This window comes from Coenobita brevimanus, unplaced genomic scaffold, assembly GCF_032717465.1.
Source record: "Coenobita brevimanus isolate Jiangsu-jjx unplaced genomic scaffold, ASM3271746v2 jjx.HiC_scaffold_3603, whole genome shotgun sequence".
NCBI classification, from domain to species: domain Eukaryota; kingdom Metazoa; phylum Arthropoda; class Malacostraca; order Decapoda; family Coenobitidae; genus Coenobita; species Coenobita brevimanus.
Window position 1 is genome coordinate 25001 of NW_027644645.1, and position 11236 is coordinate 36236.

General features: G+C 38.8%; 1 pseudogene; it reads right to left on the reverse strand.

Moving 5' to 3' along the window:
• Positions 1 to 9954: 9954 nt before the first annotated feature.
• Positions 9955 to 10073, reverse strand: LOC145390206 (5S ribosomal RNA; annotated as a pseudogene).
• Between the last annotated feature and the right edge of the window lie 1163 nt (positions 10074 to 11236).

Sequence of the window (11236 nt, forward strand, 5' to 3'; positions counted from 1 at the left end):
TAAGAATGAGGGATGAAGTGAACAGATATATGTGAGGAGGGTGTGAGTTGGGGGAAAGGCAGACAAATGACAGAGGACAAGGCAACATGGAGGGGATTTGTTTGTGGTCACCCTTTAAAGGATGAATGCATCTGGCAACAGACAGACAGTCTCTTTCATTAGCTAAATTCTTACCGCATATTCTTGTCATCTCACAGTGAGTTTATTCAGTTTAGGATATACGTTTGAACTGGCAGGGTTAGATATAGCCTTAAATAACCTCTTTAACAAATGCAAAGTTAAGTACATACCACTTTGGCAGAAGCTTTTAGATCCTTTGAAAATTTCTGGAAAAAAATAAAAGAAAGCTAAATTAGTACTTATTGCATGATGACCCTCAAAAATCCCCTAACAGTTGACTTTCACCCAAAATAATGACCACAACACAATATATATAAAGCCTGTACTGAATGATACGGAACAGTGATTATACAGTACTATTTTCATACACAGAATTTGTACATTTATGCATAGAATTATAAATGACTGGAACAAGTTACCAAAAAATGTTGTGATTACCACTTCTATAAATGTTTTCAAAGGTAGATATAACAAATTTATATCAGATACAAAACTGGAGGTGGGCAATAAGACCTATGTGAATCATTAATGAATCCCATAGATTATACTGAGGAGTTTGTAAAAGATCAGGAGTGCTGCAAATGTTGCTCACTCATATGCTTGTATTACAAAATAAGATTTATATTAAAGCTGATGCTTTAATGTAATGAAGAAAAGTTCACTATTTTTCAAACATATTTTTATGTTCTTTTCACTTTAACTTGGCCCAGATTCTTGTCCTTTTGCAGCTAATTTCATACAGATCAATGGCAGAATGAGAGAATGCTTCAACTTTACACTTTTTTATACCAGTAACATTTCTATAACTAGCACCGCAATCTAGTGTTAATCTGTTGTTACAACTCTGCACTGTCAAAGTGAGGGGTACAGAATAGCTATAGTTATAATTCTTATACCTTAGCTTGGTCCAGATATTTGTCCTTTGCATCTTACTTCTCATAGCTCAATGGCAGGGAGGAAAAATATATACAGTATACAGTACTATGACCTTCTATCCTTTCCATAGGACTTCTTTGTGACAAACACCATACTCTACTGCAGTGCTGATTTTCTCTTTTAATAACAGATGGGTAGAGGAAGGAAAACAAACTAAATATAGAAGAGAAAATCCATACACCAGACTACAGACGTCCTTCATTCATAAAAAAATCTGTAAAAGTTGAACCTGAACTGCTAGGTGTCGAAGTCTGAGGGTACACTAATCTGAGGAAGCGAATTCTACAGTAAAGCCATTACAGCTCTCTTTGGGACAAATAAACGTAAAACAAAGTAACCACACACTGGAGTTTGATTCTTACCCTTTGAGGGACCTTAGTTTGTAGCTTTTTGCGATTCTTCAGCTCTTCAGCAAATGCCGTGAGATCAACCTCTATCAGGTCCTTTGTCTTCACCTTCTTCTTGACCGTGCTGGTGGGCAAGGCTTCAGCTCCTTGGGGAGAATCAACAAAACTTCTCTCGGGTACTGTTTGCCTGTTCCTCTTTACTGTTTGTAGTGCACTGCTGTAACTAACAAGTCCCACTTGATTTAGCACACTGCTGTCATTTTTGGTGGGTGATACATCGCTTCTGTGCTGAGACTGAACAGTATAATCCGCCATCTTGATCCCAGCACTTTTGCCTTTGGATGCATCAACGGTAGTGTCAGGATGATCTGCTGCATGAGAACTGTAGGTCCTCCTTTTAGGCACTGCCCCTGTGGAACTAGTCTTTGTCCAGTGTAAGGCTGGGTACTCATTACTCAACATTGGTACCTGCTGACGACTAGATATGGTTTTCTGTGAACCTCCAGACAAAGCCTTCTCTAGGAAATCTCTCGTTACCATGGCTACCTTGGAGTCAGATTTGAGTCTCTGCTGAGCTTGCTTGATCTTAATCTCGTGCTTCCTGATCTTCTCCTCCTTTTTCAGCTGCTTGGCCTCTAACCATTTTTTAGCTGCTTCTGGATCAAGAGGCTTCTGGGATTTTCCTTCTGTAGTATTATTAGCATCCCCTGGTTTTGTTTTCCTGGCATTATTTCCTTCACGGTGTTTTTTGTCAGTGAATGAATTGCTACTTATATTTTTCTGGTTTTTATCATTTGCATGAGATATATTTCCCCTTGCTCCTTGAGGCTCTCTATTATTTTGGACCTTTCCTCTCCTCTCATGTATGTTACGTTTGCTCGGATCTCTTGTCTGAAAAGAGCCCGTGTCTGATATGTCTTTTTTATTTGAGACTACAATAATACCACTTGCTGTTGTCTTCATAGCACTCTGTAATTCCTGACCTTTCTTACCATAATCTCTATTTAATGTTTTCTTCTCAGTCCGATGTGAATGAGCCTTCTCATCGTGTAACTCTTTGAGTTTGGGTTGCTTCTTTTTTTGCACTCTGTACCTGCCATTGAAAAGTATCATCAATTCCTGATTTTAAGAATGAATTAGCTATAGCGTCATTAGTTTTCGGCAGAGAAAGGATATTTCCATTATTTTTAGGCTGAGTATGGATACCATCTTCAACTCTATTTTCAACTTTCACAGACTTATTACTATGAGTGGGAGTTTCAGTAGTGGACCCTGATTCCAGTTTCTTGGCTGATTGACCATTATTCTGTCTGGCTGGAGGAGTTCTTTCTTTTGTCAAATTAATGTCGGCTTTCTCCGCAGCATTCATCCTGTCAGACTTCCTGTGTTTCTCGGGAGGCACTTTTATGTTTTTTTCCTTATTTTTCTGGGATTTTCCTTTCTCATTATGTGGGTTATCACATGCATCTGTACTATACTCAGAATAAGAAGAGTTTGAACCTTGAATCTGCCAAGAGTTTTTATTCCTAGGACTACTTACATTTTCTCTGAGAGACATATCAGTACTGTTACCTGACTGGACATTTTGTGGATTTCCTATTTCTGGCTCTTCCTTTTCATCCTTTGTAGATGTCCAAATATTTGGGCTACTTATATTTTCTTTTTGTGGTATGTCACTGCTGTTATTTGACCAGACATTTTGTGCCTGCCCCATTTCTGACTCTTTCTTTTCACCCCGTGCAGGAGTCCAAGTTTGTGAGCCACCAAGCGAGGGCCACTGTTCAAGCTGTGAGATGCTGAAAGGCGAAGTTTTTGCTTTCTGTGTAGCTCCATCATTGTGACTGCGTTGAAGGATTTTCTTCTACGTGACTGTTTCATCCCTTGATGCATTTATTGATGGGCTGCTGGAAAAATACACCTCACTTGTGGCAAAGTTATATTTCTTAGCCTTGTTCCTGTCTTTTCTTGGTGTATCTTTTTTTGACTGATATTTCTCTGCTTCCTCTCCCTCTGCCTTATGACTTGTCAGGGATTTTGAATCAAGAGGGTGGTCATGAGCTGCTAAATTTGTGGATATACTGGTACCCTGGGCCTCCTCTTTAACACTCCAATTACTGGAATCTGAAGCTCTGAGTCTCCAAGCAGTTGTATCATTTTCAGGTGACACTGATCCACGTTCAGTAAATCTGTGTCTGTGACCATGTTTACTATAGTCTTTCTTTACACTTGACTGAGAATTTAAGTTATATTTGGACACAGCAGCAGTAGCATTCTCTGGCTGCTGATCCTCCTGAGTAAACCTGGGGCTGTCACTCTTAACACATTTATGATCATCTTTCTTAAAACTTGACTGATCACTTGTAAACTTGAATCTGTCACTCTTATCATATTTGCAATCATCTCTCCTAACACCTGATTGATCATTTACGGAAAACTTAGGTCTGTCACTCTTATTATACTCAGGTTCATCTTTTCTTAAACCAGACTGATCACTTAGGGGATACTGCGATGGAGAAGCATGTCCATGAAGTACTGCCCCAGTGGTAGTGTTCTCCTTATGTTTGCCTCGCCATCCTGTGGCTTCAGAAGTGGTAATGTTCTTCTGCTGTGCATCTCTTTGTCCAAAAGGTTCAGAAGTGTTGCCCTCTCTCTTTGTCACCTGTGTCACCTGCTGGCTCCTTGGTATGAATTCAGGGACATCCGGAGACAACATTACTGTACCTGTTGAATAATAAAATATTGGTAGATGGTAGAGGCAGAGAGGGAGAGAACATAACTGAGATAAAGGCATGGAGTGGAGAGATACCGGTACTTTATATGAGAGAGGGGGATGTGTTGGAGGGAGGGCAGCCAAATGGCAGAGGACAGGGAGACATGGACGTGATTTGTTTGTGGTCACCCAATACAGGATTATGGTGTCTGGCTATAGACAGATACACAGACAGACATTTTCCAGTGGTGCAGCCAATATAACTGATTATACAAATGTTCTTCAACTCCCTCTCCCCTCAAAGGAGCATGGTGAGTAGCAGGTGAAGGGCAACTTGAGCCTTCAGTTCACCAAGCTTGTGTTCAAATGAGCCATGGGACTATACAACAATAAGAATAATATTGCTGCTGTGGCCCACGGGTCATCTGGGTGCAAACCAGGTGGAGTGCAGGCTGAAGCTGCTGTCTCCTGCATCATTCCACCTTTTGCTTTCACAGCCAGGTTTGGTGCTGTTTACCCTGGTTTGTGTAATGTTATAATATAGTAATAATTATAATAATACTGTAACAATAATAATAATAATAATAATAATAATAATAATAATAATGATAATAATAATAACAGTAATACTGGTACTAATAATAATGGTAATAATAATATTAATAGTACCGGTAACTGCAGATTTTTTGTTTCTTAAATGCACCACTTCTACTGCATGTTAAAGAATGCAGTACCGACAAAATCTTGAAATAACATGACTAGCTACAGTATACCGTCTTTACTTTAACTTGGCCCAGGTTTCCATCCTTTTGAGGCCTATTTCATACATCATAAGAAAGAAAAAGACAATATAGTACAGCAACTCTGCATCCTTTCCATGATACTTCTTCATAACTAGCACCATATTCTAGTGCTAATCTTTTGGCACAACTCAGCAATCAAGATGGAGAGATGGTAGTTTTAGGATAAGTTAAAATTAAAGTTGCATAGCAATTCATAGGCTGTACTGCATCAGGAGAGCACCTAGTAAACCCACTTTTTTGTGGGTGTGAGAAGGGAGTGTGAGTTGGGAGCAGGGCAGTGAAATGGCGGGGGACAGGGCGACTTGGAGGCGATTTGTTTGTGGCCACCCCAAACGGGATTGAGGCGTCTGGCAATAGATAGATAGATAGATAACTATATGCCAATAGAGGTTTCCTGTTCATATACAAGCTGCCACTAGAGAAAGTTTCAGTAAAATTAGAGAACAGCTTTAGGGCACATATAGTGTACATCCATTGTTCAGACATGGAGGGACAACAAATGAACTGACATATGCTTACTGCCCCAGTAATCCTACACCCACCATCCTTCTAATCAATAAGGCTGTACTGGTAAGAATAATGGTAAAAATAATACTCAGGGACACCATTGATATTTACAGCTATAATTAATGAAGACTGTGGATCCAGGAAAATGCTGATAAATCTACAGTAGAATGGGAAAATAAATGTACCGTACAGTGCTCAGCTGAAAAACTTTTTCTGCATTGCTCTTATTTCAAGTATACCAATTATAAATGCACTAACACAAATAATACTGTACCTTTATCATCCCTGTTTCCTTATATTTTTTACAGCCTTCTGTAATAGTATAAAGTGATGCTAAGAAGTTAAAAATTACTGTAGATTTGTTTTGGTTTAGGCCTGCCATTGCTGGCAAAAGATAAACTGTGGTTGTACCACTGTGGTATTCCTATCCAAAAATACTTACCAGTACCAACACCTCTTACGTATACTACACTATCTTCCACTCACAATGCAACAGCTTCCAAAATACACAACAGCTTTAAAGAGCTGTGTAATGGCCTTGAGTACACCACTGATGCTGCAGCCTCACATCAGTTACTCAGCATTACGTAGATAACTCATTGTTAAACATTTTTTTTATTAAATTGTTTGGTAAATGTCTTTGGATCAGTTACATAAAGGGTGGCCATTTGACTCTGAGTTATTTATTTCACAAGGAGGGGCACTAACCCTCCACCAACCCACTTGTTGACACGTAGGGAGCACGTATGGGTTGGTTATATGGTTACCACCCAGCGTTGTAAATAGTTTCTTGGCTTGATGGGTTTTCGCTTACCAAAAATCACTATGTTCTCGTACCTTCACCTCTTCAATATAATATAATCTATTTCATGTTAGCCTTACTCTAACCAGAATTTTATAATCATGTTAGAAAAGATATCTCAGTTAGAGGGGGTTAAATACGGTTTGCTTTAACTTCTTCTCAACTATACCCTTTCTATTCTAACTTGGCCTAACACTGGTATCTCTCCACCTTGCATACTAAGTTGTGGCAATAGATTACCACTAGTATATGGTGCTAATAATGAAGGAGTGCTACAGAAAGGATGTAGAGCCATAGCAATTTTCTCTTCTGCTACTGTGCTGTGTGAAATAAAGTGAAGAAGGATGAAAATCTGGGCCAGGTTAATGTAAATGAGGTATTGCTGGCTTACCCAGACCAAGTAACATCATCTGGTTACAGCTAGTACAAATTACAAAATGGACACACACTATATATGTTATGTGAGGAATGTATGTACTTCTATTACTCTTGGTCTGGTTGGAAAGCGATATGATATATAAACAACAAGAAATTTTCAATAGCAGAAGTTTGATCCAAAATATTACACCTTTCTTCCATACAACTGGTAGAGTTAACTGCCTGACTATGGCAAATCAGTCTTATAGAAAATTTAGCCTAGGAGGCTTTATTTTTTTTCAACAGTTTACCGTGCACTTACTTCCATAACTAAAAATAACAGCAGCTTATAATGGAGACTCACTGTATACTGAGAAATGTTGATGTACCATGCAAACTGGTACTTCACACGGAATGTATTGGCTTACAGAGCAAATACTGGTTCTGTGTTTCCTTCCTCGATGTGGGCGTAAAAATATACATACATGAAACAATAAAAAATCACAACATATTAAGATCACTGACTGACACAATCGACAAAATATAAAAATTTTCCCGATAACATCATCATCATTCTGACCCTTTTTTCCTGCCTAAAGAGGAAGTGAGATAAGGCCCAGACAAGGAAAGAGAAAAAATTGAAGCTGGCAGAATTACTGATAGCACGTCACAAATTAAATAACACCAAAGAAATAAAGGGGTAGGGGGTGCAACATCTGAAAAATTTACATAAGTATAAAATGAAGTTGTACTGTACTACACGACTAAAAAAAATGGAATACTAAAAAAAAAACAATGAAAATAAATGGAAAGCCTAATATTAAGGACACCGAATGGATAACATGCAATATTCCAACTAACAACAGCTCAGGTACCAGAGTTTGTTCACTACCAGAATTTAACCATCGCAACTACAAATAAACTGGGAAGAAGTACTTGACCTTCAAATCTTTATATCTCTTATCTTTTTATATCTCCAATTCTAGACTTATATAAACTGCCCCCTGTATTCAGCTATCTATTGTCTGCTTCGTATTTATCCTGCCTGGGCTGAGAGGAACAAAAGTATCACCATCACATTTGTCTTAACTCTTTATCATTATCATCATCATCCAGACCTCCTTTCCCACCCCAGGGCAGGGTGAGGAGTAGCAATTTCCAGGCAGCTCAAGTCTGCCCAGTCCAGTGGGCCATGCTTCACTCATCACTCAAGCCCCCGGATTCCTGGCTCTATCTGATACGCCAAAAACTTTCACCACATTCTGTAACAACCCCCAATCCTGAGATGCACCACCCTCCCTTATATACTCTTTCTTGTACTTTCCCATCCCCTTTACTTCACCATTTTGTCCTTCTTGGTCAATCTTAAATACAAAATCTTCAACCTTGTTTTTTAATCAACCTTCCTTATACAGTTACCAAAAACTGTTTTGGGTCATACATATATGCATACATAAATTTTGTATAGTGGTGTTCCATGCCTGCACAGCTCAGCATTTCTATTATTTATTTATATATTTACTTTTTTTACCTAATGGCTCTTTTTGATGTATTTAATAAATGCCCTCCCACCCTAATCCTCCACCATCTTCTTTTTCCTCCCTTACCCTTATACTCTCCCATACTGACCCCCTACCCTGTTTTGGTCCTAGTTCCCTATATAATCCACCTAGCTCTTTCTCTCCTCCTCCTTTCAAACACGTCACTATTACATAAAAAACATTCAATATCTTTGTAAGTATATTTAAACTCAAGCTAATTCTGGCTTCCTTACACTCTCATCTCGAGGTATGAATTGGAAGTGCAAGACAACTTTGGCTCTCATGATTACGAATATATCACTATACTTTGTTTTCGTAGTTATGCATACATCTCTATATTTAGCTTTTGCAGTACACATGCCATACATCGATACACAGCATTTGGCTTTTGCAATATATTCAGCTTTTACGATTACACACACACTGCTATATTTACCTACTGTAGTTATGCATATATCACACTATCAGCCGTGCTCTATGTACAGTCCAATGTCTTTTCATTCACACAACCCACTGATGCTCCATACAGTCCATTATCAAAGGAATGCTATTTCAATGTATATTCAGGGACAAAAGTTCAGCCATTTCACCTCTTCTACTTCCAATTTTCTACTGCTGGCTAATATTCCTAAGCTGAGAGAGACTTGGCAAATTTCCCAGCCTATAAACACCAAAGTTCATCCAATCTCTCACCTCTTATGCTTCTCATTTTTTTCTGCTGACTAATATTCCTATGCTGAAAGAGGCTTGGTACACTCCTCTGCCCACAGATACAAAAGTGTACCTTGTATTTCACCCCTTCCACATCCTTTTTTCTGCTGACTAATAATCTTAGGCTTGGTATGTTTCTCTGCCTTAATATTTCACCCCTTCTACTTCTCACTTTCCTTTGCTGGCTAATATTGCTAAGCAGAGAGAGGCTTGGTTTATTTCACTGCCAAGAAATGTCTCTCTGATACAAAGGGATGAAAGTATCAAAAGTACTATAGCGAACATGTTGTAGGTGTGAAGTAGATGCAGCTGAATAGTGAAACAGATGCAGTTGAATAGTAGATGCAACTGAACTCTTGTCCCCTTCTATACAATTAGTATTATGAAATACTAATACTATAAAACATCTGCTGCACACTTTAAGTATTACTGTATATACTGCACTTCTCAGCTGTGAAAGTTATAACAGTGCATATACAAATCAAATCATACACAGAAGCACATTAACTGGAATACATATGGTTCTCATTACTCATCCAGAAGTGTAATAATGGTAAATATACACCAATATAAATACAGAAAAATACAGAAATACATGAAAACATATAGTAAGACCCCTCTATGGCAGACTAATTAAGGGGAAAGTGTCCATCTCAAGAGGTTGTCCATCATGTAACAATTTATCATATGGCACCAAAATTTTGAGGTTTACTTGCAGACTGATTCACTCTTCACTATTTAATAAGCTGACACAATGTTATATTCAATCAGCAACAGTACAGTAGCACTGGTAGCACCAGGTTTATCTGAAATGTGAAACTGGTGAACTGCAGGCTGAAGTTGCTGCCTTGTCTTTCAGGCAATGTCACCCTTATCCATCTCACTTTAACTGGCTGCCTTAACAGAAGTCTGCCTCAGAGGGATATTACTGTACCAATAAAAATAAGAAAATATATATATATATATATATATATATATATATATATATATATATGTATATATATATATATCCATCCATTGCCAGACGCCACGTATCCCAGATGGGGTGGCCAATGGCTCAGAGTTAATTGTTTTACAGGGAGGGGCACCAATCCTCCACCAACCCCACTTGACGTAGGGATGCCAACAGCATCTGGTGTTCCCAGGCGGTCACCCATCCAAGTACTAACCAGACCCAACGTTGCTTAACTTCGCTGATCGGATGGGAAGCGGTGTACTCAACGTGGCATATATATATAATGTTCTTCGGCTCAGCAACCTGGCATATCAAATTGCTATCTGGAACAAAGAAGAAACCAGCTGCCTTCAGTAAGTATTTAACAAACATCATCATCATCATCATCATCATCGTAGAAAATGCATAGTCAACTAAACAGCCTCATTAAACAAGGAAATTATACATTCTAAAACACAGGCAACTGGTAAAATGGTAACAGGGAAAACTGTGGGTGTGTATGGTGTAGCAGATGAAATGCTGAAAGCATCTGGTGATGTAGCAGTGATACTGTGAATGTTTACGAGGGGAAGGGTGATGCTCTTAATCGAGGTAGCTGTAGGAGAAAATTTTGGCCTGCATGAGCAAGGAGACTTAACATTAATAAGAGACAATTTGGTTTTATCCCTAGCAGAGGAACTGTTCATGCAATATTTAAAGTACTGTTAGGCAACTCAGGAAAGCTTTTAGGGTAAGAAAACATATTTACTTTGTTTTTGTTGACAGTTCTACTTTCATTACTCTATTTTCTTGCATCTGGATCCTTCCCACCCCATTTTCTGTAAGAATTAATGTTAGGATAATGCTTAGGTTAGATTCATATATGTCAGATGAGGTTATGAGAGTACATAATATTAGAACATACATGATCTGGGTTACAATAGATTAGGAAGCTCTGGGTTAAATTAGGGTAGGATGGACCAGATTAGATTCAACAGGTTAGCATAGAGTGGGATAGGGTTATAAAGGTGAGATTAGGTTAGCTAATGTTTGGACTGGATAGGATATGTTAGGTAAGTCTAGGTTATCTATTTCTAATGCTAACCTGCCAAGTCTTGTACAGGCAATGCCACTGGGGTGTCTGTGAGGAGGGTGGGGGTGGGGGTGAGATGAGGGTTAAGCACCAGGCCACACTCCCTCTCCAGGCTCACCAGGTGACAGTGGATGTACTGCAGCTTCACTCCCATGTCTCTGTGGCTCTGCAAGTCCAATGGTAATATCAAACTTATGACCTGAACAAATTTACGACTATGGTAAATGACTACACAATCAACATTGAGGCAGATGATGTGTGTTAAGCAGCAACCATTTGTTATTAACTCTTCCACTCCATCAGGTTTCCCTCAAGCTAAACACAACTGTCTGGTGGTAACAATAAAATAAGGCTTGAGTCATGCTTCAGACACTA